At 62.8% G+C, this 24,786-nt stretch overlaps 1 long non-coding RNA gene across 1 annotated transcript; it reads left to right on the top strand.

Moving 5' to 3' along the window:
• Window positions 1-714: 714 nt before the first annotated feature.
• LOC123815813 lies at window positions 715-4,054 on the top strand. The gene is made up of 2 exons (XR_006785168.1): window positions 715-852; window positions 3,061-4,054. It is a non-coding gene; the product is annotated as an uncharacterized LOC123815813 (long non-coding RNA).
• Window positions 4,055-24,786: the final 20,732 nt, after the last annotated feature.

The following is a 24,786-nucleotide window of genomic DNA, read 5'->3' as shown; positions in this document are numbered from 1 at the left end:
GGGAGCAGGGGTGTGGGGGGGCCGGGCTGTCCCCTCCTTGGGAAGAGGTGGTCAGGGAAGGCTCCCTGGCAGAGGTGAGGCAATCCCTGGATGGAGTCCCAGGAAAGGAGATGCACTTAGCAGGGGGTGGGGACTGTGCCAGCAGCTGTGCAGAGGGGACACGGAGCTGGTCTCGCGCTCAGCCGGGCCGGCGTGAGGAGGAGGCCTGGGTTTTGCTGCGCACAGTCTCGTGAGCCCAGGCCCGTGTGGGGAGCCCGGGGAGACCAGTTCGTGTCAGTGTAAGGGGGACATGGCCCGGGACGGAGCCATGCCTGAGGAAGGGATGAGCTCTCTGTCTGGGTGGTGTGTAAGTTAGATCGGGAGTAGGGCGAGGGGTTAGCTCGGCAGGCAAGCTGCCAACCCCTTCTCACACCGAGAATCCAGAGGTCTGTAATTGGAAAGCGTCCTCGACAGGCAGACGAGGCATTTATCAGACACTATCAACATATTAATATAAATATGCACAAAGGTGCTTGTTACAGATTTTCATGATGGGTAACACCCGGCTCCTCAATGTCACTTTTCAGAGTTTTCCTGATGCAATCGACGTGCGTGTATTCAGACACTGGGCTCACTGCCAATCATTTGTAACAGAGGAAAACTGGAAAGAAACTGAAAGTTCTCTGATACATGTATCTTGTGCCTCCCCTCCAGACGGAGCTCCAAGAGGGCGGGCCTTTGTCCGCTGATTCGCTTCTCTATCTGTCCGTCATACCTAGTGGGTGCAAGAGACACAATTCAGGAAAGAGGAGAGAGAGAAAGAAAACCCATCAAATCGGTAGTAGTGATTGTTGCCGAGAGATGGACTTAAAGGTAATTTTTGTTTCTTTATGTTGTAGTTATATTGTCTACACTATAATAATGAATACACATTATGCTTGTAATGGGAAACATTTTGAGAGAAAAATAGAATGACATCAGGGTTAGGAAACATTGTTTCCCTCGCTGGGCTCTGAACAGGGGGTTTCTGAGGCCACGCCGCACCACGGAAGGCTACGGCGCCCTTTCTGGCTGGCGTCCCACGAGAACAATTCACTGGACTGGGGCAGAAAATAATTTTCAGTTTCGCAGCGGCCACTCCTAACCCCTCGCCGCCTCCCATCCCCCGTGGCTGCTTTTATAGCCTCCGCAGGGTGCAGACTTGACATTTATCTGGGCGGGCAAGGCGTGCAGGCTGCCGGGCCGCTCCAAAGCCGCATCTGCTCGTCTGCTCGGGGCAGATAACAAAACGCGGATCCCTCCGCCAACAGGAATCTGCCTCGGGCGCCGCCTTCCAACCCGAGCGCGCTCCCTCCCCGTGCGGGCAGCGGCCAGCCGGTCTGTGTAGGATTGCTCGAGACCGTGAAATGGCCCTCTCCCGTTTCTCACGGCCGAAGGGGTTCGGCCTCTCCGGGGCGGGGGGCAGCCACCAGCTGGAAGTCACCATTCACCATTTACCACCGTGGGAGGTGCTGAGCTCCCTGCTCCTGGGGGCGGGGGGTCCCCAAACCTGGTCTCCTTGCTCCTTGAGGAGGCCACTCCCCAGGAAGCTGGTGCACCATGCGGGGAAGGCGCAGGTGGCCACCTGCCTCAGCCTGGCGGCCCCCACCGCTGTGACCCAGCCGTGCATGGTCAGGAGGCCTCCAGGAGAGCCCAGCGCAGGGCCAGGCCCTGGGAAGGCCGGTGGCGGAAACCCACTCGGCGCTCCCGGGGAGCAAGGAACACCCACCCGCTGGAACAGTCCAGCCGTCCTCCTCTGCCAGCTGCGGCCGCCTCCCTGGAGAAGCGTCCCCCTGCCACGGGGAAAGCCAGGATGCTCAGAACCAGACAGAACCCAAAGATCAGTCCGACCGATGTCAGTTCAAGCCTTGCCTCCTCTTTTTTGTCCTCCCCCAGGGACATCTGTTCATCGCTTTAGAGAGAGGGGAAGGGAGCAAGAGAAGCATCAGTGTGAGGGTGAAGCGTCGCGTCAGTGGGCTGCCTCCTGCCCACGCTGGGACGGCGAGTCGGGTGTGCCGGGACAGGGGATCAAACCCGCAACCTTTCGGCTCCGTGAGGACACTCCCACCAACGGAGCCACACGGGACAGGGCTCTTCGCCCATTTAAAGTCAGGCCGTGAGGGGCTTTTGCTGTTGAGTCGAGTCGTTTCTTAGCACCTGTACGCTCTGCAAATGTTTCCTCTCGTTCCGTGGGTGGTCAGGAGCAGGCTCTCACGCACCACAGCTTTTCATCTGGGTGAAGTCCGGCGCGTCTAGTTTCTTCCTCCTGTTGGCTGTGCGTTTGGTGTCGTGTCTGAGAAAGCATTGCCAAAGTCAAAGCCGTGAAGCTTTTCTCCAGTGTTTTTCTTCTAAGGCTTTTATAGTTTTAGCTCTTAGATTTGGGTCCATCGTCAGCTCATTTTTGTGTGTGGTGCTGCCTTGGGGTCCGGCTTCATTCCTCGCGTGCGGGGGTCCATTCTTCCCAGCCCCGTTTGCTGAAAAGACCGTCCTTTCCCTGTGGAATGGTCTCCGCACTCTAGTTGACAGTCCTTTGCCCAAGTAGGCGGGGCTTTGACCCTGGCCCTGTATCCCATTGGTCTGTGTGTCTGTCTTTACGCCCTGGAGGCAGCACCTTCAGCTTCCTGTCCACGCAGGTGCACACTTCCTTCTGCTGTGAATAAGTGCTGATTTGGGGGTGAGATCAAGGGTGACTTTTGCTTTCTTTTCCTATTTTGAAGATTGTTTAAAAAAGATTTTATGTATTTATTTTTAGAGAAGGGAAGGGAAGGAGAAAGAGAGGGACAGAAACATAAATGCATGGTTGGTTGCCTCCCGCACGCCCCTTACTGGGGACGTGGCCCGCAACCCAGGCATGTGCCCTGACTGGGCATTGAACTGCCGATCCTTTGGTTCACAGGCCAGCACTCAGTCCACTGACTCATAGCAGCTGGGGCCTATTTTTAAGATTTCGATGTGCTTTATTGTATCACTGTTATAATAAACTCTATGTGCACTGACTTGTTAACACATCAAATGGCCACTTTTCTGACCACCTCTCCACAGCCCCACCCCCAAGGCCACGGCCAGGCCCCGGCGTACCTGGGAGCAACAGTTCGCTACTGACAGCGTCGTTTCCTGTTACTCCGAGCTGACAGCTGGGAACGAGGAGCACAGCTGAAACCAGCAGGCCTGACCTCCCGCCCCTCGGTGACTCAGCGGGGCGAGCACGGGGTCCTCCTCCCGTCCTCTCCCCGGGACGGAGCCGCCCCCGGGCGGGGAGGCCGGGCGCACAGAAGGTCGACGTGGGTGCCAGGGGAAAGGTGACACATCCGCCTTCTGCTCCCGGGACGTCCCAGCTGAACAGGCTCTGCCGGGTCACCAGCCCCAGGTCGCCAGCCCCACGTGCGAGTTCGGGACCCAGAGGAGTGGAAGAGGGCTGGGAGTCGACTCATCCTTTAGTCAAAAACTCTCATGGGGAGCCACCGTTCTCTCTTAAGAGAAAAGAGCGTTTCGGCAAAGGAAGGCCCTGTTCTCGGAGTAGGGGAATCGAGGGAGGGCAGGTGTCAGCCGCACACAGACGTCCCCAAACCGTGCTGCAAACGACACACCTGGGGAGTGCGCGTGGAGCCCCCCGAGCAGCCACCCGCGGGTGAGGGTGAACGGGGTGCGGTCTGTTTGCGCTGCACACGGCCCCCCCACCCCCAGCCTCGAAATCAGGCGTGGACACAGGCTGCGGTGTGGACGAACCCCAAGCCCGCAGTGCGAAGCAGCCAGGCACGGAGGCCTCGGAGTGTGCGATTCCATGCACGCAACACGTCCCGAACCGGCCAATCCACAGACACAGGAAGTAGGTGGGTGGGTCCCAGGGGTGGGGGAGGGGCAGCCGATGAGACTGCGGCACAAGGCTTCTTTGGAGGGTGACCGGAATGTTCTGAAATTAGCCGGTGGCGATGGTTGCACAACAGGATGCGTATACTAAAAACCACTGGATTGTAAACTTTACAATGACCAATTGTATGTGACGTAAGTCAATCTAAATAAAAAATGCAACTAAAAAGAGTAAATGGGTGGGGGGCAGCCCGTGCACGGATCACCAGCAGCCACCGTCGGTCATCCCGCACTCGCCCCGGCATGGGGCAGCCCTCTGCGGGAACCCACTCCGCTGACACACCCCGGGGCCTGTTCTCGGGTTTCGTCACGGTTACAAATCCGTCCCCGCAGAGTGGGTTGCCCACCGTGGAAGCGGAGAACCCTCTCCTCCACTCGAGGCAGAATATTCTGTCTAAACCGTCACGGGCGAGGCCTGCCCACCCGGGAGGGGTCTGCCCTGGACGCGGGTGGAGGGCAGAGCGAGGCGGGCTACCCGTTCCCGTGGCTGCCACATGGCGTGGGTGCCGGGCACTACTGCCCTGTGAAGCTCCCTGGTGTCTCCCCACCCACCCACCCAGTGCCCTAAGTCCCACTCTGTTCACAACGGCGGCCGGGAGGGGACTTTCGGTGTGCCACGGGCGTCGGCAGCTGTGTCTCACTGAGGCCAGCGGGGAGCAGTGCAGCAGCGTGGGCAGGGGGACCCGTGGCACAGAAGCCCCTTGCAGAGGGTCTCCTGGGGGAGGCCCCCCCGCTGCCGTCTTTGTTGTGGAAGGAATGGAGGGCGGGCAGGGTCGGGCTGCAGCGGGGGCTGCGTGGCCCCTGCAGGGAGAGACGCCTCCTGCAGAGGGTCCAGGAGGATCCGGGGCCCGCGGGCCCTTCAGGGTTGTCTGTGAGCCAAGGACACGGGCAGCCACAGGGGACGAGGTCTCAGGTATGTGCCTGCATGCCTGGGCCCAGGCATGCCGTCCCGGCAGACGGGTGGTCCCTGGGTCAAGCGGATGGTGCGGGCGTGGGTCTGTGTGGGTCAGAGAGGGCATGACGTGAGGTGTGAGTGTGCACCTGTGTGTGCAGGTGTGCTGGTGGGCACGTGTGTGCTGGTTTGCCCAGGAGGGAGGGCGTGTGCGGGCTGGCCCCTGCTGGGAGCAGGGAGGAGGTGGCTGTTGCGGAGCCCTCTCCTGTGCCCGCCCCCCCAGGCTTCTGTGTGCTTTGGCAGGGCCGCCAGGCCCGGGGACGCTCCGTGTCCGGGCCAGAGCTACAGCGCCCAGGTTGCCTGTCCCGAGGGCCCCTCCCCGCCCTTCTCCCCCAGGGCCTCTCTCCCTCCCGCCCTCCGATACCACCGTCCCTCTCTGTCTGTCTGTCGGTCCCATCACACCCCCCAACCCCCACCCCCGCTCCGGAGAGTCCCGCCCAGGCCCCGCTGGGCCCGTCGGCCGACACTGCCCCACGGTCCCCGGGGAGCTGCAGCACCTGCCAGAGTCCGCCCTCCTGGCACCTGCCAGAGTCCGGAGGCCTTGTCTTCTCATCTGGGACGTGCCCCGTCGCCGCCCCGTGCGAGGGGGTCCGAATGAGTGTTGTCAGGCAGGCAGAGCCGCCCGGGGTGTGGGGGCAGACGTGGTAATGAAAGAGGGTGCCCGCAGCCCGCGCGGCTGGCACCGGGGTGCCTGGGAGCTGCTGATAAGAGCGCTTCCTGCTCTGAATCCCCAGGGAGTCTCCCCAAGGACCCCGGGGACTCCAGAGGTCAGGAGCCAAGCTCTCCCACCCCCACGCAGCCCGGGGCACAATGCGGTCACCGTCCCATTTCACAGACAGGAAGACCGAGGCCAAGGGAGCCGGCGGGTGGCCTGAGGCCTCGCAGCACAGCAAAGGCGCCAGTTGTCGGGACCTCCCTGCCCTTGGGCAGTCTAGGCGGGGGTGGGGGGCCGGGGGTGGGGGGAGTTCTGGGTGACGAGGCCCCAGAAGGGGACTTGGGCCACCGTATCTGGTAGCTGAGGAGGATGGCCCCCCAGTCCATCACCAGTGTTTCCTGGCGCTTCCATTGCCGCCCTAGGAGGCCCCACTGAGGAGCTGCCCCGGTCAGGTTCTCTCCCCTAGAACCATTCGGGGTCTCCTCTCCTTCACCCCATGTGCGCCCACTGAACCCGCACCAAGCTCCCAGCATGCACTGGGCCCTGGGAGCCCACCACGCACCTAGTCTTAAGTTGAGGAGGACGCCGAGGGCCCGGGGCCCCTGTGAGGCCCAGCCCGAGGCCGCCCCCTCGGGGGAGCCCTGCCCGATCCCTCCCGAAGCCCCTGACCCTCGTGCCTGAGGTTCGGAGGGGGTGTTGGCCGTGGCTGTCTGTCTGTCTGTCTCTGCCAGCCTGTGGCTTCCGTGGGCCCAAGCGACAGGGCCCGCCCATGGCAGCAGCGGAACAGCGCTGCGTGGAAGGGGTGGCAGCCCCTTCCAGAAGAATGCCTCGTCGTAAATGGGGAGGGTTCGCGCAGGGGTGAGGGGTTACGACACTCAGCACTGCAGGCTGGTGGGGAGTGGGGCTGGGGTGGGGCGGGGAGGGGTCAGCCAGGGGCAGGGATGGCGTCAGGAGGCCGAGAAGGTGGTGGCCTGGCCTTGGCCCGAGAGTGCCTCTGGCCCTGGAGCTGCCCTGGTGCGACCCTGCCCTTTTGGGCTGACCTTGGCCTTTCGCAGAGGTCAGCCACTCCCCCTGCTGAGCCAGGGACACACCCCTCCTGGATGATTCCAGACGGGGAAACTGAGGCTCGAAGAAGTGTTTGCCTGGATCCAAGGCTCCCCACAAGCAGAGCTAGAATTCAAATGCAGGTCTGTCTGGCCTCCGCCACCGAACAGCAGCTTTCCGAGCTCCAGCCAGAGCAGCGCAGGGACAGGGATGGTCTGGGCAGAGGCGGCAGCCCTCTGTTTGAATGCACCTTCTCACGCGCCAGCTCCCTGGGCGCTCCGAGGAGCTGTGAGGAGGAGCTGGGAGGGAAGGCATTCTTATCTCCGTTTATGGAGGGCACAGGGAGGCTCGGAGTGCTGGCCGCCCCGGCCAGGGCAACCTGGGCTAAGGGCGACCCAGCCCGCAGAGGCTGGGCCTAGTCCCGGGGCAGGGTTGGCTCAGGACAGCTGGGCGGGGACAGGGCTCCTGCCCAGCTCTGGGCTTCCTCTTCCTCCCCGCCCCTTGCCCCGGCTGCTGGCTGTGACCGGCCTGCGAACTCGCTGGGTGGCCTGGACACCAGGGCAGGAGTGACAGACCCAGGGAGGTGGAGGGGCCAGGCCAGCCACCCATTCATGCCCAGCCCACCCACCCTGCTGTCCCCACCGAGCTCGCGTGCAGTGCCGCCAGGGTCTGTCCTGCTCTGACCTGTTTTCCTGGCAGCTGCTGTCGGGGCTGGGCTGGGCCAGCCCTGGGTGTCCTGCCAAAGCAAAGGTGGCCGCGGGGTCAGATGCGCGTTCTCTGCCGTCCCCGCCTTCGCACACGCTGCCCCTCCACGGCGGAGGAGGCGCTCTCCTCTCAGCTTGTCCTGTCAACGCCAACCAGCCGCCACACCCCGCTGAGTGGTGGCATGGCCTCCAGGAAGCTTCCGGACTCCCCCAGAGGGACTCTGCCCCTGCTTCCTTGTCACGACGGGTCCGGCCCTCTCTGTGGCCGTCCTGGCTACGGCACAAGTCCCCCTCCCTGGCGGGGAGGCTCGACTCCCCCCTTTCTTAGGTGAGGGGAGACACTTTACACCAGGGCGAGTGGGGGCGTAAGGGTCCCAGAATCAGGTGCGTGTCAGGGAGAGGCAGAGGCAGCACGGAGCTGTCCAGCGGGGCGAAGGGCTCAGTAGCCACCCCCGCCCCCAGCCCCCCGGCTGGAAGGAGGTCTGGCTGCTGCTGCAAAGCCCAGCATCCAGCAGCCCCTGGTGCGGTGGTTCGGTGCCCGACTCGGCCCAGCAGCTCAGCTGACCCCCTAAGAACCTCACTTTTCTTTTTTTTTTTAAGATAAATCTTTTTCTTTAAAGATTTTATTTATTTTAGAGAGGGGAGGGAGGGAGAAAGAGAGAGAGAGAGAGAAACATCAATGTGCGGTTGCTGGGGGCCATGGCCTGCAACCCAGATATGTGCCCTGACTGGGAATCGAACCTGCGATGCTTTGGTTCACAGCCCGTGCTCAATCCACTGAGCTACGCCAGCCAGGCAGCGAAGCTCACTTTTCTTTAACTACCAAATACCATGTGCACTCTGGACCAGGCAGGGGTTACTTAGTCCTCAAGACAGTCAGTCAGCGTGGAAGGCGCTGCTGCTGCTGCACCCATTTATAGATGGGGAAATGGGGGCACCGCGGGGTCAGGAAGCTGGCTCACGGTCACGCAGCTGGGAAGTGGCAGAGTTGGGCTTTGGACTCTGGCCATCACCGAGGACCAGCTCCCTCCGGAAACCGGAACCCGGGGTGGGGGAGGGCTTCCGTGCAGCCAGGAGCACTGGTGCAGCATGGGACAGAGCGCCGTGGCCCAGCCTCCCCCTGGCTGTGTGGCCTTAGCCAAGTTGCTTAACCTCTCTGGGCCTTCGGTGTCTTCTTTCTAGATAGGGCCAGGGCCCGTGCCATGCATGGGGCCTGTACTAAGCCCCTGTGGAGGGCCAGGGCCTGTCCTGGAGCCCAGGAACACAGCCGTGATCAGAGCAGGCAATGCGGCCTCACGGTGTGGAAGCACCTGCCCACTGCGACTTGGCCAGCGCCTTCTTCAGTTGCAGTCGGCTCCTTTTAATGCTCCTCTGGGCCTGCCGATGGTGCCCGGAGGGCCGGAGAGGGTGAAGGGAACCCCAGGCGGAAGGCAGTGGGCACGCCCTGGGCCAGGGGCTGGAGCAGTGGGCGGTACAGGGAAGCCCAGGACCGAGTGGGCCCTGCTCCTGGCCCTGGGCTGGAGGCCCTGAGGTCGGGGCGTCCTGTCTGTGTCCCTGGGGTGGGGGCAGGGTGACAAACGGCAGTGGCAGGCTGGTAGTCAATCCCTGGGCCTGGCCCCCAGTGCAGGGAAGTCCCCAGCTGTCGCGGAGCAGATGCTCCCGGCCGGCCAGGTCCAAAGCAGAGACGCCCTTGGGTGCAAGCTGGGAAGCTGTTTTTTTCTTTCTCCCCTTTATTCCCCTCCATGTCTTTTTTTATAGAGTTTCTTTCTTTCTGGACATAAAAGAGCAACTTGTTTGTTGTCAAAATAAAAATAAAGTTGGAGAAGCTGGAAAGGCACCACACTTGTATGGAACACCAGACCCCCGCTCCCAGCCCACAGAGAGGATCCCCCCACTGAATGGCCGGCGGGGGGCCCCCCGGGATCTCCCGGGCCCTTTCCCAAGAGGTTGGGGTCCAGCTCACACGGAACCGTGTGCGGCTCCTTGTCCCGAACACATAACGTGCCATCGGCTAAAATCGTGCTTCCTGTGTCTTCCGGAGCACAGAATTCTCATCTGCTCGTTGTGAAAACAAATCGGCTACAAACACGCAGAACAGAGCGAGTCGGGGGGGAGAGAAAGTGAAAGTGCCCGCCTCGGTCCAGCGTCCGGAGCCTGCCCGAGACTCCACTGCGGGCGGCCCCGGGGACCCCCACCCCCGGGGGGTAGACCAGCAGGCGCGCGAGGGGCATCGGCTTCAGGGTCAGGCCGGTGGACGGGGAGGCTTTGCATCCCTCCTCCACAGGCATCTACCTTGTCAGCTGACCTCTCCGGGCCTAGGTTTCCCGGAAAGTGAAACTCATCCGCGCGGCCCACCCAGTGAGGTTGCAGGGGAAACCAGTGAGCGAGCAGAAAGCCTGGCCACGGAGGAGTGGAGACAGGCGAGAAGGAGTGACGGGTCAAAGGGCTTAGAGTCGCACGCTGTGAGCGCTCAGCCGATGCCGGGCCGGGCCGTGCAGCGAGCCGCCTGCGGAAACAGCGGCGGAGCGCGCACCGCGCCGCGCCAGGACGGGGCTTTGCGTCTGTAGCGCCCGGACTCCTCCCGACAGCTCCCGGGGAAGGCGCGCGTGTGCCCCCGGTTCCACGGATGCGAGAGAGAGCGGGCGTCATAGCGGCGCTGTGCACAGCTGCCAGAAGGCGGACACAGCCCAGATGCCCAGGGACAGGAGGATGGACGGACGAAATGCGGCGTGTCCCAGGATGGCGTGTTTTCCAGCTACAACAAGGACTGTTGTAGCACCGGCCCGGCTCCACCGCGGAGGGACTTCGAGACGTTGTGCGGCCTCAAAAGAGCCAATCACGAAAGACCACGTGCGGAGTGACACCGTGTGCGTGAAATACCCAGGACGGACGCAGCCCTGCGGATGGGAAACAGAGGAGTGTGGCTGGAGGGGGTGGGGGGGCATGACTGCTACCGAGTGCGGGGTCTTCCCTGGGGAGCTGAACACGTCCCAGAACTAGATAAGGCAGTGGTCTCACAATACGGTGAATGTGCTCAATGTCACTCTAAAACAGGCGATGTTGTGTTACGCGAATTCCACCTTAATTTTTGGAAAAGAAGAAACAAAGGCCAGTGACTTGGCCAGGCTCAGGCCCGCCCAGCCAGGGACAACCCAAGGGGCCGCGGGGGCTCTCTGGCCAGCCGACTCGGGGCTGCGCTGCGGAGCCCTGCACCCGTCCAGCTTGGGGTCTGGCGCCGTGACCCTGATTTCCAGAAGCAGAGTCGTGAGGTCAGAGTCGCCGAGTGACACATCTGGGGACAGAGCCTCGCCCTGCCCAGGCACCCGGGCGAGTGGGAGTGAGGGTCACCGACCGGAATCCAGAGACACAGGTCGGTGCAGTTGTGCCCGGAGCCCAGCCGGGCGCGGGTGGCGCTGGCCCTCGGCCTGCCCCCGGGTACAAGCCCGTGCACTCGCTGCCACCTCCGGCCTGCCTGGGTTCTATTTAATCCTGCTCTCTCCCGGGACCCCAGACCTGAGGGCTGCGGCAGCCCGCGGGGCCCAGACCCCCACACCCCCACGCGGTTGGTCGGTCACGGCACGGAACTGCCGCTGGCCGCCTTGCAGGCTCAGAGCGTCCCTGGGCGTCTCCGAGGCTCAGTGTCTACGTCTGGACACCGAGGAGACAGCGACCCAACCATAGGGAGGTGCCCACGGGAGCCAGGCAGCCTCTGACGAGGGCGGTGGCCCGTGTCGACCCACGTGCCACCCGCCCCTACACCGGGCGCCTTCCGCGGCATCTTGAGAAATCGGTTCCAGGTGTGGAGATGCTGGCACGCGACGGCAGTGAACACGATCAGTGAGCCCGGCACGCAGGGGACGCTCAGTAAGTCGGAGCTATTATTATTATTATTATTATTATTATTATTATTATCATTTATGTAACAGTTTTCCCACACAAGTGTCCACGCACACGGAACACTTCCGGAAGGCAGCACAAGAAACTGTGGACGGCCGTTCGTTCCAAGAATGACGCTTCCCTCACCGCCTGTCTGTTCTCTTAAAAATTGTCATCGGGGCCATGTGTTACTTTGGTAATAAAGTGGTTTAAAATAAAATTATACCCCAAAATACAAAATGTTCGTTATTAGGACCCTCTCAATTCACAGAATTCACAGAAGAGGAAACTGGTGCCCAGAGTCCGCCTCCTCCAGGAAGTCCTCCCAGTGCCCAGGCAGCACACAGCCTCCTGCAGCCACAGAAAAGTTCCGCCGCCTGCCTCTCTGGCTGTTTCCTTGGCTGCCTCTCCCACGAAACTGGGAGTGCCTGGAGGGAGGGCCCGCTTGACTCACCCGAGTCCCCACTGCTCAGCTGCCCGGCCCCGGGCACTGGCTGGCGCCGGCTGGGCAGAGCCGAGTGAAGGAATCAGGCTCAGAGAGGTTGAGCCGGCTGCCTGAGATGACAGAGCAACTGGCTGTGCAGGGTGAGGCCCAGGTCTCTGGGCTCTGGCTCCACCGCCCCCACTGTACCCCGACTTCTCTGGGACAGGCCCCAGCCCAGCCCCCAGGTTGCAGGAAGGAAGCTCTCGCCCACGCATCATAAATGTCCAGAGGAGGCGACCTGGGAATCGTCCAAATGGCCACCAGCCCTCCTGCAGCTGGGCTGGTGTCTGGGGTTCGGGAGGAAAGGTCGCTCCGGCCCCTAGGGACAGCTGGTGACGCCCCAGGCACGGAAAATACCAGAAAGTTCTCCAAGCAGGAGCCAACCGGAGAAGGGCTTACCCTCCTCTGCTGTCTTACGTGACGCTTCAGCGTTGAGGTTTCAGCCTCTGAAACTCAGACACAAAATTTTCCGACGGCAGAAGAGTGCTTCCCAGGCATGGAGCGGCTGCCCCTGCCTGGGAAGACCCGGAGCCGGGCCCAGCTCACACGGCCCATGTTGCAGGTGAGAAAACGGAGGCTCAGAGAGGAAGCCGCTCGTGTGCGCATGTGGGCGCTCAGACAAGGCCTTTCTCTCTCTGGACCTCGGTTTCCCCATCTGTGAAACGAAAGGGCGGACCACGCAATGCTCAGCGAGTGTCCCTCCGTATGGTTCCATGGTGGCCTCCCACGCCTCTCTCTGGACACGTCGCGTCCAGATGGCAACGGCTCCCTCCGGTCACTCCGCTGTCTGTGGTCCTGTTGGATTAGCAGGTTAAGTGACGGACCTACGTGTGCTCCTCCTCTGTCACGGCCCCACCCCCTCACTCACACACACATGCACACACACGCACACACACGGAACAGGGGCACCGCTCACTCCAGCCTGCAGCCCGGCCCTGCCCCCTCGGGAACACGGTGCCACCAGCCCCGGAGGGGAGGCATCCCTTGGCAGGCCGAGGACAAAGGCAGCTCTGTCCCCAGTCCCAGGGGTCACCCCACGTCGCTGTGCGGCCCTGACTGCTCATCACCCGGCCCTTTCCTCCCAGCGCCCGGCGTTGAGGGTGGGCTGAAGCTCACGCTTGGGCAACCGGCCCATTCTCCTGCTGCGCTGATGCACCTAGAGGCTCCGGCCCCGGGGTCAGCGCGGAGAGAGGCCGGGAGGGCTCTGATTCACAAAGAGCTGGGTAGCCCACCTGGGAGAGAGAAGCTGAAAGCCCTGCGTGAGGGGTGGAATGGCCAGCGGCTGCCCCCTTCGGGCGGCTGGGCTGGGCTGGGCTGGGCTGGGCAGCTGGCCCCGGGCGTGGAGAGCTGTGGGTGCCAGAGTGCTCCCCGATACCGTCTGTGACCTCGGTGACCAGCGTGGCCGGGGGCAGAAGCACAGCCCCTGATCCTTTCCCCTGCATGCTTTTAGTGTTACATTTACTTGTTTTAAAAGTCAAATATAAATGTGTATTTTATATCGTATGAGTGACATAAATAGATTTTGCACAATGCCTGGCTCTGATAAGAACTCCCTAAATTTTAGATATTTCTTCATTGATTGAATTACGCGTAGTGCTGATTTTACAACACGGCCCTGAAATTCCCTGCGTGCCAGGCGCGGCGGGTCCACATCGCTGCCTCCAGACCCCGGGTGGGCTCGTGACGGCCTCAGCCGAAAGGCACAGAGAACACCAGCTCGGTGAGGCCGGGGCTGGGTTGCAGCACCTCCCCAGGCCTCTTTCCCGGTGTATGAAATGAGGTGAAGGGGGCCCCTGCCTTCCGGGAGGCCAGTAAGGATTTAAAGGGTGCGCACAGGTAACGCACGTGGGTCCGCGCCAGGCTGAATACACCCCACCTGGGGGTGCTGTCCCCCCACCTCCCAGGCAGGGCCACCCCTGAGCTGGTCTGTGTCCTCGGCCCACGCTGGCCCACGCTCCGGTTTTTTCTCCCACCCAGACACACACACACACACACACACACACACACACAGTATCCTACACGCAGTTGTCCAGCAAAGCTTCACTGGGTGCTGTGAGTGCTGGGCCCGGGACTCCTGGGAGTACAACGGGGCACCTGCCCCGCCGGGGAGGGGGGACGCAGGTATTGAAGAAGAAGTACTACGAGTGGTGACCCGTCACAGCTGTGCCAGGGCTGTGCCGGAGGCTCCGGGCCAGGGGGCCGTCCAGCTGCAGGCGGGTCGGCAGGAGGGAAAGCGGGTCAGCGTGCCGCGCAGGGAGGCGGGGAGGGGACTCGATGTGGACACGCACACCCCGCGCGTGGGAGCCGGGCCCCAAGGACACGCGGTTCAGAAAACGTTCCCTGGGCTGACGGAGCCTGGCCCCTGACCCCCTGACCCCCCGAGTTCACAGTGAAAGCAGAACGACACAGGAAGATGGCCAGCCCGAACCCTGCACCCGAGGTTCCAAAACCAGCAAAACCCAGGCCACGGGGAAACAGGTCGACGGGGCTGTGGCGGGGGAGGGGCGTCGGTTAGACAGGGACGGGAGGGTGAGGGGTCCGGGAGACGGGAGTGTTCTAGGTCTCGATGGGAGCAGCGGTGCTGAGGGTGTGGACACCTGGCAACACGCGTGTCTCAGGTCTGTGCGTGTCAGTCCATGCAATCATTTATAGAAGAGGGAGAGGTGGGGAGGGAGGGAGGCAAAGAAACAGGCAGCGATAAGACAGTGTGAGACGCAGTGTCGGGGGGAACAGGGGATCCTGCTCTGGGAGCCCGGCCGGGTGGCTGCACCCTCTGAGCCTGGTGTTCCTCCTGTAAAACTGACCGGCCGCCTGGCCTCGCGGGGCCCCGTGCACCCGGAACTCTCCGTGCCTAGTGCCTGGTGCCCAGGGCCAGGCACTCAGCTACTCTGGTCTTCTCCCCGATCCCCGAGGGCCCCCTGCCTTGTCACCCGCCTTGGCCTGGTCCGTCTTGAAAATGCGCTTTGGGGTCAGCTCTCTGGAGCTCACCGTACAGTTCAGAGCCGCCCGCAGCAAGTCCCCCGTCGGCCCCGCCCCGGGACACAGCAGCTGGCCACTCCTCGACCGGGGGCCCTGCCTCGGTGCCATCGGGCCGGGCCACCCAGAGCGCTCTCCTGGTCTCTGTGTGCAGGGAAAGGACCTCACAGGGACAGCGGGGACAACTGCGTGACGAGGGACACAACGTCAGTGTCCCCGAAAGCACCGGGATCCCGCGCAGGCCTGGAGAGAGCACTCTTCAGGGTCCCGCTGGCAGCCCGGGTCTCCCGTCCGTCCCTCCCTCCCACCGGCTCAGGGCTGCGCCCCTTCCTTTGCTCCCTAGCCAGCCACCGCCCACCGCTTCCCCTGGGGCCCAGCACGCCACCCTTCCTGTGGAAAGGGACGCAGGAGAGCCAACAAGGAGCCGACGCGGGCCGAGTCTGAGGCTCAGGGCTCTAACAGTCACTGTCCCCACCCTGGACCCCTCCCTGGGACGATCCTGGACCCATTACTGGCTTCTGGCTTCTGCTCGAGGCCGTGAGCTTGTCAGGTCTCCCTGTCCTCTGCCCTTGCCCTTGGAGTGGCCCACTGAGCCCCGCCTTCCGTTAGGCCCCCACCCCGGGCCAGAGGGGGCCCCCCCGGCACTGTCCTGGCCCCCAGGCCCCCTTCTCTCAGCTGGCATGGTCGGGGCGTCCTCTCCAAGCAGCACTGTCTCCCTGGGAGCTCGGCTGCCATCCGGGGTTCCCTCGCATAGTCTTGTGTCTCCCGTGATCCTGGGGCCCTGGGGGCCAGAGCCACGCGGCGAAGGGCCCCACCGCCTCCTCCCAGGTGGGAGAAGGATGCTCTTCCTCCGCCCAGCCCGTCACCAACGATGCCACCCTCTCCCAGGGTGAGGGGTGACACCATGTTCCAAAAGAGGAGGTGGCTCAGGGGGATTAAGCGACAGGCCCAGAGCCGCACGGTGGAGGCAGAACTCAGAGTTAGCTCTGACACCGGGCACCTGTTTGGAATCACCCCCGTGATGGGTCTCCTCCGTGGTGGAAAGCGATACCTCAGCTTGTCCCACTTGAGACGTGAGCTGGGCAGAAACCCTGGACCCCGCAGTGGCGGGGAGGGTCACGTGGGGCCCACTGCCCACTCGGCACTGAGTCAGAGTCAGATAAATGCCAGAGCCCCGCCGGCCATGCAAATTCTGACATCACCTGGGCTTCCCGCTAAACCCCCTCACGGCGGGAGTCCTGGTCGCCAGGTGGGTCGTCAGGCACCTGCAGCAGGGAACAGGCGCTCCTCCGCGCCGGGAGCCTGCAGAGCCCCTGCCTGCTGTCTTTCTGGCCGGGAAGAGGGTCTTCTGGGAGGAGGGGCCGTGAGGGGGGCTTGTCATCATGCCCATTTTTCAGATGAGGAGGCTGAGGCGGTGGGGGGGTCACACAGGGGGTAAGCAAACCCTCATTCTTCAAGCCACAGCACACCAACTCTTTTTTAAGTTTGATTTATTTATTTTTAGACAGAGGGGAAGGGAGAGAAAGAGAGGGAGACAGACGTCAATGTGGGGTTGCCTCTCGTGCAAACCCCCACTGGGGATCTGGCCTGCAACCCAGGCATGTGCCCTGACCGGGAATCGAACCAACAACCCTTTGGTTTGCAGGCTGGTGCTCAATCCACTGAGCTACACAAGCCAGGGCCACATCAACTCTTTGCAACAGTTTGTCCCAAGCCCCCTGGAGGTGACCTCCATCCCAGAGGGTCTCAGAAACCTACACCCAGGCTCTAAACCAGAACTGGATTCTGTCCTGGGGCAGGTGACGGAGGACGTGACGATTCTTGTATTCTCGCCTGCCGAGCTGACCCGTGGCTCATCGTAAATCCACTCCCTGGCATCTAGAACAGCCTTCAGGTCCCCGGCAGTCTGGTCCAGGAAGTCAGCCCTCCAGAGCAGGATGGGGGGCCTCTGAGCCCCATCCAGCCTTTAACAGGATGGGTCCGTGCCTGGGCGAGGCTGAGGCAGAGGCAGGCTTCCAGCAATGGGGTGCCCCTCCCTCTCAGCGTGCTCCCCATTCCTGTCACCCACCCCCCAGCTCCCTGCCAGGCCCACAGTCCTACTCTGCTCCCTCCCCATCCGGGGCCTCAGCCGCTGTGTCCAGTACGGGCCCACACGGGCCCACATGGGCCACCGTGGGCGTGCCCATTTCCGGGAGCTGCAGGGGGTGCCAATCACAGCCCCCAGGCCTGGCCCTGCCCCCACCCCAGGAGCCCGCCAACATCCCGACAGTCTCGGGAGCCCGCCGCCCCGCCTGGCTCCCTCCCCGAGTGTGGTCAGTTCCAGGGCGGCAGGTGGGGAGTGTGTGGGGCTCAGCAGCATGACTGTGGCTGAGTCACCTCTCTCCAGACCTGTTTGTCCTCAGCGTCACGGAGGGTGTTGTCGCCAGTTGGCATTCCTTCAGCTCGTCTCTTGGCCTGCACTACGCTAATCGCTGTGCAGACTGACCTCGTTTCATTCCCATGCAACCCCGAGGGGCGGCTACTATCGTCTCCCCTGCCTGCGGACAGGAAACCGAGGACCAGAGAGCTGCAGTGACTGCCGTCGGTCACAGCACCGGTCGGGGCAGCCAGGCCCCGAGCCCAGGCACCCTGGGCCCCTCCGCTCCCCGTGGCTCCGAAGCTGACCGGGCTGTGGGAGGAGTGTGGACGTGCCTGGGAGAGGAGCAAGCCCCTTCTGCCTGCCCGCGCCTCGGTTTCCCCGTCTTGTAGAAAGCTACTGAACCGAGTCTTCCCTCCGTCTTTAGCCGACAGCCACCGTGCGCTAGGTGGCCTGCTGTCCCGACGACAGACAATGAGCAGACAGCAAGCGTATCCTAATGCAGGGGGGTGAGCGACCCAGGGCGCGTGGACACCCGGGGCAGGCTGCAGTGGGGTCCGGATGGCCCCGCCCCACAGAGAGGAGACGGGGGGGGGCAGCGTGTGTCAGGGCGTGTGGTCGATGTGACCGCATCCTTCCCTGCCAGGCACCTCACCTGCGCCATCTGGGTTCGTCCTCCCCACAGCCCGCACCGCAGTTTCCTTACTGCCATCCCACAGATGAGGAGACTGAGGCTGGGCGGGGTCAGGCGCGCAGCCCGGCGCCACACAGCCTGTCCTGGGGCAGCCTGAATGCAGAGAAGTCTTCTGCTTCCGAGTCCAGGGCCTCCTCGCCCCGGGGAGCCGCAGGTCACAGAACACAGACTCGCTGAGAGATCTTATTTCATGAGTCCGGGTTCCGGTCAGGAGTGGCCTGGTGTCAGAGGAGCTGAAGGATCCTGTCGGGCCTTCCTCCCCCCTCGTCCCAGGCCCGTCCCAGCAGCTCTGGCCTCGGGGTGGGGAGTGGCGGGGGGGGGGCATGGGGCCACAGAGATGAATAAACCATGAGGGGTCCCGCCTTCCAGGAGCTCGGGGTTTAATAACGGTGGCCCAGACCTGAGACCCAGAGTCCCGGTGGCACTTTGGGGTGCCCACTTTGGGGTACCCTAACAAGAGCTGAGCGGGACGCCTTTTCCCGACCGGCGTTGATGAAACGCTTCCCTGACCACAGGGCAGGGCGGGGTGGGGCGGGGCTGGCCCTGTGTTCTCTCTCGCTGTGTGACTTAGGGCTGGGCCCTGACCCATGGGGACACTTCAGGGACCCTTCGGGGTCATCCTTCAGAGACAACACTGATGGGCTGACCCTAGTGACTCCAGAAAGAGGGTGGGGCCCCATGGGATTCGGGGGAAGCTGGGCAGATGCATTCCTCCCTATTGCTAGTCCAAAGAATGTAGGCCCCTCGGCGGGGGGGGGCGGGGGGGGGCTCAGCTCGGGTGGGCCTGTCCTGCCTGGGACCCAGGGAAGGCGCCTGGCAGCAAGAGTGGGGAAAAGCTGCACTTCCCTGGGGTCAGGCCGTCACAGTGGCCGCGGAATGGAGCCAAGTGACGCCCGGCACGGGCTTTGGGGTCCGCAGCCTGCAGCGTGACTCCCGGGCTCTGCCTCCCGCCAGCCGTGAGGTCGTGGCCACACCCCGCAGACTCCTGGAGCCTCAGCTTCCGCACCCACAAAACGGGCACGTTACCCGCAGGGGGCGCGCAGCACAGCGCCTGGCGGCCGCTCACTCAGTGAGCAGAACTTGCAGCCCCAGTCACGGCGCTGCCGCTGAAGGGGGGCGTGGCCTGAAAGCCACCGTTTAGGAGCACCTGCTGGGTGTCAGACCCGGGGCGCAGAGGAGGTGCTGCACCGCGGTGAGGTGTGTGTGAAAATGGAAATACAAACGTGTATTCTCGTAGCGACCTCTCACGCCCTCTGTGTATGTTTGCATGTGTATAATAAACATATTTAGAGGGGGCAGGGGCGGGGAGGAAGGCGAGGACGGAGGAAACAGCCTTTGGGGAGGAACCTGGGCGGACTGGCACTGATCTGTATTTGGATTTTGAATCAAGTGGCAGTTTGACTTCTTTAAAGTGACATTTGAGTTAGGCTTATTGGTGAGCCTAACGCTGACCCTCAGGATGACCTGCAGGAGAGAGCCAGGCCCCACCCAGTGGGCGGTCAGGCCGCAGGACCCACTCACAGTCCCACGGTGAGAGCGCGGCGAAGCTGGGCCCTGACCCCAGCCGCGTCTCAGGGGACTCTCCCTGGGCAGCAGCAGCGGAGGTTGTGGGGCGGGGCTCTGGAGGAGGGGCCCGTGGCCATCCCTGGTGGCCTCTGGCCAGGCAGCGCGGGACAAGCATCTTCCCCGGGCCTGGCAGTCCTCACTGGCTCCATCTGAGAACCGGCCCCCGGCCTCCGCTCTGCGGGGGAAGAATTAAAAATAGCCCAGCGAGGGGACAGTGGCTGGGCGGAGGGCTGCAGGGCGTGCCTTTCCTGTGACTCGGGGTCTGCCGAGCGGAGTCCCACCCTGAGCCTGCCCTGCGGGTGGGGCCCTGGGCCAGACGCCCAGGAGGCGGAGCCCAGCCGGGCTCGGCAGCCCCGCCAGCAGGAAAAAGAGGTCACGCGGCAGTACACGGTCGTTCAGAAGGGGTGGGGGAGGGGGTTCCAGGCAGTGGGAACAGCCTTTGCAAAGTCTCCGTGTGACAAATGCGGGCCATGGGCAAGTGCAAGGTGCTGGGTGCCTCTGGGGGGTGGGGAGCCTGTTGGGCAGGATGCGGGTCGGACTAGGGGAGCAGGCCGGCCCTGCTGCAGTGGCTGGGGGGGGGGCGGCGCGGGGCAGGACTGTGGGGCAGTGGGGAGCCCAGGGAGGCTGTGGAGCAGGGTGGCGCATCCGATCAGCATCCGAGAGAGACTGGGTATTCCCGAACTCAAGGAGCAGCCCCACCTCAGCCTGGACCTCACCGCCTGGTGCCTGTGCGCTGCTGCCCCAGGGGCGGCTCAGGCCTCCTCTCGCCTGGCCTCCGGCCCCCCGGGGCCTGCCGGTCCTCCCCAGGGCTCTCTCTCTGGTGCCAGCATCGAAGCCCCGCCCACCGCCTCCCACGTTCACCAGGGCCCTGGGCCCTCCACAAGACTGCATGTCCTGTCTCTGCTGTTACAAATGACCCCGAATTTACCACCTTAAACAGCACACATTTATTCTAACACAGGTCTGGAGGCCGGAGTCTGGCCCCTGGGCGTCTCCCGGCTAAATCGAGGTGTGGGCAGGGCTGCGGTCCTTCCCGGAGGCCCTGGGGGGGGGGAGGTCCTCCCCTTTCCCAGCACCTGCCCCCCCACATTCCCAGGCCCTCTGCTCCCCTCCTCCACCTCTAAAGCCAGCCACAAGGTCAAGTCCTTCTCTTACCACGCCCCTCTGACCCCTCTCCTGCCTGCCTTCCCACTGTTCCGTGATTGGCCAGATGATCGAGGATCCTCTCCCCACAGCACGGCCGCGTCTCCACGTCCTGGAACATTCTCTCAGGCCCGGGCACGAGGACATCCTTAGGGGCTTGTGTGTAGTAACAAACCGTTGGCACTGAATCCCTGCCCCAAGGCCTGCTTCAGGGGGACCCCAAATCGTAATCCTCAGCCCCTCACTCCCCTCCGGGTGCCCCCAGCACCCATCGGCACTGCCCCCCCACCCTCTAGGGGATCTGGACGGTTCTGTCTGTGACCGACACTGGGTTTGGCAGAACGTTCACCAGGAGTCACCTCCTGGAAGCGCCCGCCCCCTGGCCACAGCCTCGCACCCGCTGTCCCTCAGAGCCTGGGTGGGCTCCGCTGACAGAGGGCGGGAGGGGCCGCCCGGATCCCTGGGCGGGTCAGAAGTGCCAGCCGCTTTCTCAGGACGTGAGGGCCGCTGCCGGCTGTGGCCTGGTGGTTCCAGCGCTTTGTCTTCTTTACAGAGAAGAGAAACGGTAACGAAAGGCTTCGCTACCACCCTGTACTGCCAGCCCTCTTAGGGGCAAGAGAAGCTTGTTTGTTTGTTCGTTTCCTAGATGCAGAGACCCAGCTGGCTTCTCCCAGCCCGGCGCAAGGACACGCGTCCCAGCCAAGAGGGTGCCGCCTGTCCAGGGGCTGGCATTCGGGGTGGCCTGGGAGAGGGCTCCTCTGAGCACCTGCCAGCACCTTTGCCTCAAAACTGAGACCAGTTGCAGGCGCGGTGCCAGCCACGGGGTCATTGGGCCAGATGGTCTCCAGGCAGAAATGCTGACGGTCCCCAGAGGCTCGGGGTCCAGCCGAGAACTGGAGGGGCATGCTGTGGCCCAGAGCAGCTTGGCGGGGGGTGGGGGGGTGGCAGGGCCGGTCCCACCTCCAGACACGTTTGTGCGGCACCTGGTGGTCTTCCCTCCATTCGATCCCGGACACGAGTTAGGTGGTGGATTTTGACTTTTTGGGTATTAATGATATCTCCTTAGGATTTTTTTTTTCAAAAAGGGTATATAAAATAAGAGGTTTTGCATGATTTTGAATGGGTTTTGTTGTTGCTTTGTTCTGTTTCACACAGGATGGGTTGAAGGAACGTTACTGTTCAGTAACACTGGGCACGCTTCGGCCACCTGGACGGCCTGCGGAGCTCTGGGGCATCTTGGTCCGTCTTCCTCCCGGGGGAAGCTGGAGGTGAGCCCTTCCGGGCCCGCTCCCCTCCGCTGGGAATGCTGGACACCAGGCGTGGAGGGGGCGGTAGTCACGGGAACGGTCCTCTGCACATTCCCAAACACTGCCTTTGGGACTGGGCCCCGGAGGAGGCCTGTCCTGAGGGGACGTGGGGCGGCGGGAGCTGGGCTTGGGGTCAGTCTCCAATCCCCATTCCCGCTCCGCAACCTCCTGGCTGCTGGACCTTGAGCCAGGCCCCTGCTTCTCCTTGCTGCTGTGACATGGGCTGGCACTGGCGCCCAGCTCATCGTGTTGAGGCGGTTGGATGCATAAAAACACGCAAAGTTCACTCTGGCTGGTGTGGCTCGGTGGATTGAGCAGGGGCCTGCGGACCAGAGGGTGACTGGTTCAATTCCCAGCCTGGGTTGTAGGTCAGGTCCCCAGTAGGGGGCGCGCAAGGGGCAACCACACACTGATGTCCCTCTCCCTGTCTTTCTCCCTCCCTTCCCCTCTCTCTGAAATAAATAAATAAAATCTTAAAAAAAAAATGTAAAGTTCACCAAGTGCCCCGGGCACGCAGAGAGCCCAGAGCAAATGCCAGCATCGCCGCTGATCACCGGGCCTCAGCGGCTCCCTGAGCACACGGGAGACGAACCCATTCACTTCAGTGTGAGGACAGGGGCACCACTTACAAATGAGGGACGGGGCTCGAAAGGAACCGATCCGCGGACACAGCACGTACACTGCGCGGCGACGGACCAGCCGAGGAATGAAGGGCGGTCCATCCGTGCGACGGGGCATCATTCCACCCCAAAAAGGAAGAACGTTCTGGCGCTGGCCACCACGTGGCCGGACCTTGAGGACATGGTGCTGAGTGACAACAGCCAGTCACACATGGACACATTCTGTACGACTTCATTCATATGAGGTCCCCAGAGGAGGCAGACTCACAGAGATAGAAAGGAGAGCGGTGGTTGCTGAGGGCTGGGGGAAGGGGAGTCACCGTTAGCGGGAACAGTTTCACTTTGGAAAGGTGAAGAGTCAGCCCTGGCTGGCGTAGCTCAGTGGATTGAGCTTGGGCTTTGAACCAAAGTGTCGCAGGTTCGATTCCCAGTCAGGGCACATACCTGGGTTGCAGGCCATGGCCCCCAGCAACCGCACATTGATGTTTCTCTCTCTTGCTTTCTCCCTCCCTTCCCTCTCTAAAAATAAATAAATATAATCTTTTTAAAAAATCAATTGGGCTTTAAAATAAAAAGAAAGGAGAAGAGTTGTGGGGGTGAGGTGGGATGGGGGTGGTCTCGCAATGTTATGAATGTATTTGATGCCACCGAACTGTGCACTTAGAAATGGCTACGGTGGTGCATCGTATATCACGGATATTTTACTACAATTAAAACTTTTTTTTCAGAGAAAAAGAAGTGCCCCCACTTTACCCAGGTCTCTCTGCTGGGAAGATGGGGGCAGGTGTGACCGTTGAGTGGATAGGAGTCAGGGGGAGCCGGCGGGGGGGCCCTCCAGAAGGAGGGCTGAGCGGCCGTCCTGGGAGAGAGGAGAGGTCGGTGGGGGAGGAGGGGCCAGGCAGCTCCTGCCGGACGTGTGGGCCTGGGCGCACATCACCTCGCTGGGCTCTGCGTCTCCACCCCCTGGGGCGTCCAGGTCCTCCAGCTCTGGGGCTGCGGAGGGCTGAGACAGGGTGCCGGGTTGCTCTGCAGGGACCCTGCCCGGCCCCTCTGTCCTTGCTGCTGCCGGGACCTGCCTCCTCTCTCCTCCGCGCCTGCCACGCCCCAAGCTCGGTTCTGGGCCAGGGCCCTGATGTGGGGCTGACATCCCATTGGGGGACAGGCAATAGGCCAGTGAATAAACGGGCATAGGTTCTATGAAGAAAGATGGGTAATAATGGGGCAGGGGCTTTCAGGGGTAGGGCTGACAGAGGGTCTGGCAAAGGGGAAGGTGGTGCACTGATTGGGGACTGGAACAGGTGTCCTGGAGGAGGTGGCATTTAGGGCAGGTCTTGAGCCGTTGCTGAGCAGAGGCTGCTGGGCCGGAGGGGCTAGAGATGAGGAGCTCAGGGCCTCCGTCTCGTGGGAAGACGTGCAGATCCCAGCGGAGCTGTGGGGCGGGAGAGGGCACAGCCGAGCGCCTGGAAGGAGATTCTCCTGGGCAAAGGGACGGACGGTGGGCTGGACTTCGGAGGGTGAAAGAGTCCATCAGAGCCGGGCAGCGCGCCAGGCTGGGAGCTGCCCCGCGGGGGCCCGAGGGCCTGCTGCGCAGGCGGGGAGGCTCCGGGGCCAGGCGGGCTGCTGCGTGACCCTGGCGAGGTGATTCACGTTTCTGAACCTCCAGCTCCGCGCTCACACAGTGAATGAGGGTAATAATGCCGCCCTGTGAGAGGTGCTGTTTTTGGGAGGACCTGGGAGTATGAGCGAGGTGACGTAGGGACCCAGGAGATGCTCGGGGACAGAGGCCTCCTCTCGTGTCCCTCCCGGTTGGTGTCCGAGTGGGCGGGGAGCAAAGGGTGGACTTGCTCCATTCGGGCCCTGGAGACACCCCTTCCCCCGCACTGGCTGCCCTCCTCTCCCAGGAGAGAATCCCCTTCTGAGACCCCAGGGTCCCCATGGGGAGCCTGCACCTCCCCAAGCCCCAGCCACCTCCACCCCACCCATTGGAAGCACCCCATCCTGGCGGCCACACTTCGGGGGACCTTCTTTCTGCTCCCCCAAAGGCAGCCAAGGGTGAGTGAAATTCCTGCTTGACGTTAGGAGTGGCCCCAGACCTTCTCCATTTACCCCTGAGGGGTGTGGCTGGGGGACCACGGGAGCCCCAGGCCCTGGGCGGTCAGCGAAGGTGCCTCTGGTCAGGTGCGGTGGGGCAGATGGACGTTCCCGTCACCGAGGTCCCCCAGCCTGAACTGAACAGGCCCTGGGGAACGGCCCCCCAGCCCAGCTGTTCCCCGTGTGCAACACGGAGGTGCTGAGGAGCCGGGCCCCCGCCTTGGACTGATGCCTCGCGCTGTGGCAGGCTCCGCACCGCCAGCTCCCCGCGAGGCGCCTTCTCCCTGCAAGTCCCTTCTCCCTGGAAGATGCCCGCTCCCTACCAAGGGCACTTAAGCACTGTCATCAGATTGTGACACACTCGTGGTGGCATGTAGACATCAACACAGTATCCACTTTAATCGGCGTCTGTGTAAACACCATACGTCGGGAG

The sequence above is a fragment of the Phyllostomus hastatus genome, unplaced genomic scaffold, assembly GCF_019186645.2.
Source record: "Phyllostomus hastatus isolate PE091 unplaced genomic scaffold, TTU_PhHast_1.1 phas_contig_196, whole genome shotgun sequence".
NCBI classification, from domain to species: domain Eukaryota; kingdom Metazoa; phylum Chordata; class Mammalia; order Chiroptera; family Phyllostomidae; genus Phyllostomus; species Phyllostomus hastatus.
The sequence above is the reverse complement of the archived record's forward strand: the minus strand, read 5'-3'. Positions and strand labels throughout refer to the sequence as shown.